Source organism: Peromyscus maniculatus, chromosome 2, assembly GCF_049852395.1.
Source record: "Peromyscus maniculatus bairdii isolate BWxNUB_F1_BW_parent chromosome 2, HU_Pman_BW_mat_3.1, whole genome shotgun sequence".
Lineage (NCBI taxonomy): Eukaryota > Metazoa > Chordata > Mammalia > Rodentia > Cricetidae > Peromyscus > Peromyscus maniculatus.
The window spans coordinates 146,143,366-146,151,334 of NC_134853.1; positions in this window are offsets into that span (position 1 = coordinate 146,143,366).

Consider the following 7,969-nt stretch of genomic DNA (forward strand, 5'->3'; position numbering starts at 1 on the left):
CATTACAGCCCCAACTCCCCCTTAAAGGCCACACTACTTCTCAACACCATTACCTCAGGGAGCCTCGGAGTTTCCATGTGGGCTTTGATGGGGGACAAACCAAACCACATGGAGACCACAGAATTTATTAACGATGACCTTTCTGGGAGGTGACAATTGAGTCATAACTTGAGTGATCCATAAGAGTTAGGTTGTGTGTGTGTGTGTGTGTGTGTGTGTGTGTGTGTGTGTGTTTGGTGTGTGTGCTATTTTTTCTTTGTGTCTTTCACATCATGCTTCCAGATCCCACTCATCTTCTACCCCACCCCCAAATAAAATTTAATAGAAAAAGGGGGGGGATGGAAGAAGGGGAAAAATCTCATCCTGGAAGCCACAGTGTAACACAGTGAGTCACGCAGTAAACCCCTTTATCCACACATTTTTTACATGCAGACGTTCATCAAAAAGAATCATTGGTTTTATTTGAGGCCCTGATCGCTCCTGCATCACAGACACTAGATCCTCACTGAGACTCTTCCTGGACATCCTGTTGCTGTCCTGTGTTGTGGAGATCCTGCAGCCCTGAGTCCACAGGACTGACCTGCTCATTACCACCACCACCACCCTGTGCTCCACCAGATCACAGATGGGGTGGATGTTGGTGTGGGCCAACACATAACCCTGGTTCTGGGCCTGGATAATTGTAGGGTTGGTCAGCCCGCCAGTTCTTCCCTGTCTTTGTTACCAGGGTAGCTCTCCAGCATTGCCATAGCTAGATCTCTCTGACTTTCACCTCCTCAGGGTCAGTTCTCCCACACCTTCAGGGCTATCACGACTGTGTTGCCTAGGCAAGGTGTAGGGGCCAGCCTCTCGAGTGCTGCAGCTGATGAGGGACAGGGACAGCTCTCTCACTTGCCTCAGGCATTGATGGGCAGGGGAGGGGCGTCTGTCCCCTGCCCATGCCCTAACAAGATAGATAAGTAGTGGGGACAGCTCTCCCATGCCCACAACATTGGGGCTGGCTCACCCACCCCTCCACCAACAGGGTCAGCTCTACTGTGCTGCCCAGGTAAGGTGCAGGGCCTGCTCTCCCAAGTGTTGTTGCAGCTGGTGGGGGGCAGGGACAGCTCTCCTGCTGAGAGTGAGTTTTGTAAAATGCCAGGGGAAGAACATTCAGAGAGAGTGGGGAGGGAGAGGAAGAGGGGAGAAAGAGAAAAAGAGAGAGGAAGGGAAGAAGGGAGGTTAGGGATGTTGGAAGCGAAGAAAGGTCCATGAGGCTGAATTACTGTGAATCTGACAAGGATATGGATAGACATCTTTATACATCTCGTCTTCCCACTTGCTCATGGCTTCAGTCACGCCTCCACCGGCCCTCCAGCCCCTCCCGTTAGCCCTGTCCCTTCTCTTGCCCGGACTCTAGGATTTCTCCCTGCCAGCTCCTCATTCCAAACATTCCAAACTCATAGACTTCTGGGAGTCCAAGATATTATGTGGATTTTTTTGAAAGTTTGGCTCTTGGCGAAGAGCCAGTGCTATTTCCATCTTGTGTGGAAAATATAGAATTACCGTGAATTATATTGAAAAATTAGATTCATTCACTGCTGTGATAATTTATCTCCCAATCTGTCTCTGAGAGTTAGCAGCTGGTGAGAAAATAAAATGTAATTTAGGCAAAAAAAAAATCACTTTTAATCTATGTCTGGCAGGGAGAAAGGCTATTAAGTGAGCTTACTCTTTGCCAATCAGGTGGTTTTCTTTAGCACATTCTTAAATGAAATGTTGTGATAGGGACTAATGGGTGGTTGCTGTCCTTGGATGGGCACTGAAAACGGCTGGTGAGGAGTCAGGCTGTGCTTGCCAGTCCAAACTTCCACCCCAGGGCTCCTTTCTTGAAGTCCCATTGCACTAACTCCTGCAAAGATGTCCTATAAAGCCCTGGGAGGTTCATGAGAACTTCAGCCTGGATGTAGAGGAACCAGACACTCATTTTTCACCTCATCCACTACAAAGTCTACAAAGTGTTCCTCTCCTGCTGGAAATGATGGCTATTTCTCTCCCACGAGTGTGTGTGCGCTCAGGTGCCCTGGAGCTGTCCTGACATCATTGTATGACTCAGAACACTGAGCTAATCTGTTCTGCTAGAGTCTGGTCCAAGGCTCCCTGTCGGTGTGAGTCAGCCCCTTGAGTCAGCAGGTCTCATCCAGCTGCTCAGGAACAGCAGCAGTTAGGTGCCGACCAGTGCCCCACCTCTGTGTGTCCCACAGTGTAAAGCCAGGCTTGGCACCCTCTGTACAAGAAGTCCTGTCCCTCCTGAATCAGACAGCATTAGCTTCTAGAGGAATGAATTCCCTGGTGGGAAGGCTGGAGGGATTGATGGGGGACACACTTGCTACTTTCAATTCTTCCAAGCTCAGAATCCTGCATCCTTGGGGGAACTGAGCCACGGTCAAGGGAGAATGTCCTAGACTGGAATCGGGAGCTGAAAGATACCATAGGGTGTCAACACACTTCCTGCACAGGACGACGTATGAGGTCATTTATGTGCAAAGGAGATGCGTCTCTTACAGCTTCTTCGGGAAGCTGGGAAGTCCAAGATCAAGTCTAGTGAACAGAGACTTGATTGCAGAATCAGTGGCATGACAGAGGAATGTGTAACAAAGCCATTCTCCTGCCACCCGACCCACTCTCTTGATGGCAGCAAGAATCCATGTACCAGTTCTTCACAGTAGGCAAAGCCAGTGGAAATGAAGAGAGATTTCTCCATGATGGAGGAAAACCGACTGGTCTAGAGGAAAAGGAGGCTGACTATGGGCGAAAGACCAATTGCATCTCTTCACTCATTTGAACAATCTTTACTGAGCACTTCCCAGTGGAGACACAGCAGACAGAGAGAATAGGAGAGACAAGACCCTATTTTCATGAAGATTACATTCCAGTTCCGGAAGACAGATATTTCTGAGTAAGGAACAGCATGAGACGCAGCGGACAGTGTGTGGACAGCCAGGTTCTGTCCACAGGTGGTTAGGGAAGCCTTTCAGGGGAGGCGAGCTCTGAGCTAAAGCTGAATGACAAGAAGCCACCTGATGAGGAGGACAATGGGGGTGAATCGTGTAGAGTTGGGGTGTCTGAAAGTGAAGAAGAAAGTAAGAAGCGTTAAGGTGAGGACGGACGGACTGTGAGCACTGCAAGGCCGGAAGTGAAACCATCAGCTCACGGGAAGGCTCAGGGAAAGCAAGAACCATTGCTCCTGTGTCCGAGACACATCCTGCAGGTCACCGCTCTCCAGAGTCCCCGGAAACATCCCCTGAGCTTCCTCTAAACCACTGTGTCTCCAGACCTAGTGTGTTTGCTATACAGTCATCCCTCTGCTTTTTGCACAAACTTAAACCACGTGAGCAAGGTCCATCCTAACAGTCTAATCTCAGGCAGAACTGATCAAAAATTTCTATACTGAGGAAACCGGACTTCTCCTGGGAGCATGAAGGGGCAGAAAATAGCAACATGTGGGGAAAGACCTGGAGGTCGAAAACAAGGGGCCCATGGCAGACATTAGAGGGCATGTTGTCCCGAACCATGAAGTTGTTTAAAGGACAGAGGATAATTTTAGGTCATTGTAGATGTCCTCTTAACTGGATCTGAAGTGTCACTGCATCTATGAATCCAAAGCAGAAGCCCGCTCAGGAAAGCATGGAGGGAGGGCAGCCCAGGATAGATGAGACCAGGAGACGAGGCAGGCACTGTGGGAGCTTGGGATTCATGCTGCTCCACACATGGACCCACTGTGATCTCCCAAACGTCTCAGAGCCCATTGGTACCCCGTAGATAGGGAACTGAAAATAGTATCTCTTCAGAAAGCATCAACAAGATAGCAATGTGTGAACAGGGCTCAGCACAGTGTCAGCAAGATGCATCCAGGAAGCACAGTGCTGTGCTCTTCCCCCAGAGCTCAGAAACATGGAACCCGGCCTCTGACTTGTTTTAGCTACTGCTGTGATAAACACCATGACCAAAAGCAACGTGGGGAGTCTTATAACATGTAGTCCATCACAGGGGAAGTCAGGGCAGGAATAGGGTGGGGGGACGGGGGGGGGGGGGGGAGGAGGAACTGAAAGAGAGGCCATGGAGGATCAGTGCTTACCGACTCCCCCACGGCTTGCCTTCCATCTTCTTTTTTGAGGAGTCTCTTACTTTTCTCTGGGACTTGATAATCCAGCTGCACTGTCTGCCAGTGAGCTCCAAGCTTGGTGTCCCACTGTCTCTGCCTCTCCGGTGCTGTGACTACAAGTGTCTGCCACCAGGTCCAGCATTTTATGTAGCTTCTGGGGATTAAGCTCGGGTCCACAGCCAGCTCTCTATTGACTGAGCCATCTCCCCTAGTTTACATGGAGAAATCCAACACACACACACATACACACACAAACAAAAACAAACAAACAAACACAAAAAAAAAACCAAACCATCAAACAACAATGAACACCCAGATTACAAACTGAAAACATGTTAGTGAAAATTATGAACTCCAAAGACAAGGAGGAAAGATTGGCCAACTCTAACAATAAATGAAAGAAGTTTCTCTTCCTTTGTGATACAAAGAAAGAAATTGGCTTCCTTTGTAATACAAAGGAAGGAAATCAGACCAACTTTAGATCCCCCCACAATGTATCAGACGAGAAGAAACAACAATAAAAAGAATGATGGAGAGTTCTAGTTGGTATTCTAGATCAGTGTCCCCGGCAGGCAGCAGAAATGGACTGCGGCTAAACCAGACAACAACAATAACAACAAACAACGACTGAGGCTGGAGGCCAGCACCCAAGAAAAGAACTGCATACAGAATCCTGGAGTGCGGAGGCCGTACTCCAGAGAGCAGTAGGATCAGCCATGAGATGGAGCTAAAGAGAAATGGTGGAATTTCCTAAGATCTGATGACTTTCTTTTTCAAAATGCTTTGAATAAATTATTCTGACCTAGATTCAACATCTTATATTTCTTCTTGTTTGAAAACTGAGAAATGGGTGTAATGAGGAGAGAAGCAATGCTTACCAAAGAGGTGGGTGTGTTGCCACAGAAACATCCCCCAGCACTTGGGAGGTGCAGGAGAGGGGTCAGAAGTCCAAGGTCACCTTCAGTTACACAGTTACACTGTGGCTCTGAGGGTAGCCTGGGATGCAGGAGACCCTGCTTCAAAAAACATCAAACAACAAAGAAGACAGAACAGTTTAGTTGATTTCTCTTCTGAATAAGGATTGATGAAAGCTTCTTTTCTAACATGTGTTAGGAAGAGTGTGATCCTAAAAAAAAAAGCAACTTCCTAACACAAAACATGGCATAAACTTCAAATTTTTCAGGTAAAAATAAAAGAAGATTCACTTCCATAGAGCCAAGATAATAAAAACAGAATCAATACAGGTAAGCATAAAACCAAAAATAGAACACAAATAAAACTACCTACTTTCAGTAGGATACAAGAGAGTGACTTCGGATGAGAGTGTCCTACCTAGCTTTAACTGTCACCTCGACACAGTCTAGAGTCTCCTGAGAAAGGAGTCTCATTAGAGGACTTGCCTAGATCAGACTGGTCTGTGGGTATATCTGTGGGGGATTGTCTAGACTGTTCATTGATATAGGAGGGTTTAGCCCACTGTGGGTGGTACCATTCCCTAGGCAGATGGTCTTGGATTGTGTAAGAAAGCTATCTGAGCCCGAGCCTGTAAGTGGCCCAGCAAGCAGCATGCCTCCCTAGTTCCTGGCTCAAGTTCTTGCTTGAATTCCTGCCTTGACTTCCTTGGATGAAGACTGTGACCAGCAAGTTTAAACTGGATGGATCCTTTCCTCCAGCTCTTGGTCACAGTGCTCCATCACAGTAACAGAAAGAATCTAGAACAGTAAGCTCAGCTCCCTTTTTAAAATTAAAAGACTCCCACTTATGTGACGAACTGAAATCCATCCAAGTTCATATCACAAGAAAGTTAAAACTCTGAAGCATAAAAGAAAGTGAATTAATGTGGAAATACACCGTGTTCCTTATGGGAAGTCTCAACACTTTAAAGATTCAATTTATTTCTAATTAATTCATAAATAAAATATAATTCTAGTAAAAATTCAAATTGAATCTTTAAAACCTCAGCAAAGTGAATTTTAAGTTATAATGGAAAAGATAAACATGGGGAAAAAATCAAAATCAAAACTGAAACAGGAGAATAAAGGGGGGTATACTCTTTTTGATATTAAAAGTATTTTAAACATGTATTAATTTTAAAAGCACATTCTAGTAAAAGTGAAGTTATTACTTAGCTCCACTAGGAATGCCCAGAATAAGCCTGTATGAAAAGATGGTAGTTTTTGACATTGGGCAAAGACTGGAACATTATCGTGCTAAAGTAACTTGCTAATTATTATAAATTAATAAGTTTGACTGCTACATCATAGCTCATACATAAATGAAGAGAGGAGGTATTAAAATGTTAAACTATAAGCCATAAAACAACAGAAATCAAATACAAATAAAATGAAACTCAAGTCTTGTTCCATCTCTAGGTGAAAAACAGTGACGCCAAAAAGAGTAAGAAATATAAAACTGCGGGGTGGTGGTGTTGGCGGTACACCTTTAATTCCAGCACTTGGGAGGCAGAGCCAGGCGGATCTCTGTGAGTTCGAGGCCAGCCTGGTCTACAGAGTGAGATCCAGGACAGGCACCAAAAAAAACAAAAACAAAAACAAAAAAAACAAAAAAAGAAGAAGAAGAAGAAGAAGAAGAAGAAGAAGAAGAAGAAGAAGAAGAAGAAGAAAAGAAATATAAAACCATAATAAAAAATGTAAGATTAGACTATAAATGTGACAGGCCCCCAGACCTTACCATGAGTAATGCCATGTTAGAGGCACCATTCTGATCTTAAAACACAGCATGTAGGTCTCAGAATCTTCCAAACTGGAAACAAAGAGCTAAGTGCATAACCTTGTTCCTTGGCTTCTGCAGTTCTACCTCTTGCTAGCTGAAATGTGACAACCAGGTTGTGGTTTTTGTGCACAAAAGACAAAGAGCTGTAAGGCTCAGGACTGCATGATTTTTGCAAGTTTCCCATGCAACCACTGGCCAGTAATAAAGACTTTCCTCTCAGATTTCAGTGTGTCCATGTGTTTGTCTCTGGTCAGCTTCCCTCATAACATATAAACATTAGAAGTGAAGAAATTCCTTTGCTGAAAGGGTCATAATCAACATTGAAGGATAATAAACAAAATTGGAGACTGCTACACAGACACACACCCAAATACACACACACATATATACATGCAAACACACACGTATACACACTTCTATATACGTGCACATACCATACACAAAAACACACATAAATAAACACACAGCTAATGTTCAGACCATAGAGAATTTAGTGTAAAATTATCAAAAAATCAATGGGGAAAACCAGACAAAATGCAGAAACAGATGAATTGTAAAGAAAATAACCAATCGATACATTTAAAGCATTCAGCTACAACTGGACATAGCTCAGTTGCAAGCATGAAGATCCGAATTCCATCACCAGAACACATGTAAAAATCCAGGTGTGAGGGCACAGGCCTGGAATCCCAACCCGAGGGAGACAAGAGAGGTGGATCCCTGCTTGCTGGCCGGCCAGCTTAGCCTAGTCAACACGTTTAAGGCCAGTGAGAGGCCTTGTCTTAAAACAAAATGGATGTCACCTCAGAAACAAGACTCAAGATTGACCTCTAGCCTCCAATGCATGTGTGTTTGCACCTGCAAACACACCATCATATGCACACAGAGACTAAAAATTGACTGCATTTTCAAAGATATTAAAATACTAACAAAAGTCTCTCAGGCAGAAAAAACTCTAAAACATACATTATTACTAGGAGAGGGTCCCAAACACAAGTACTTCCACATCAAAACACTTAAATATGCTCAAAATTGCTAAGAAGTATGCCATCCCTAAGAATGCATTCTGGGAATCCCACTAATATTTCACCA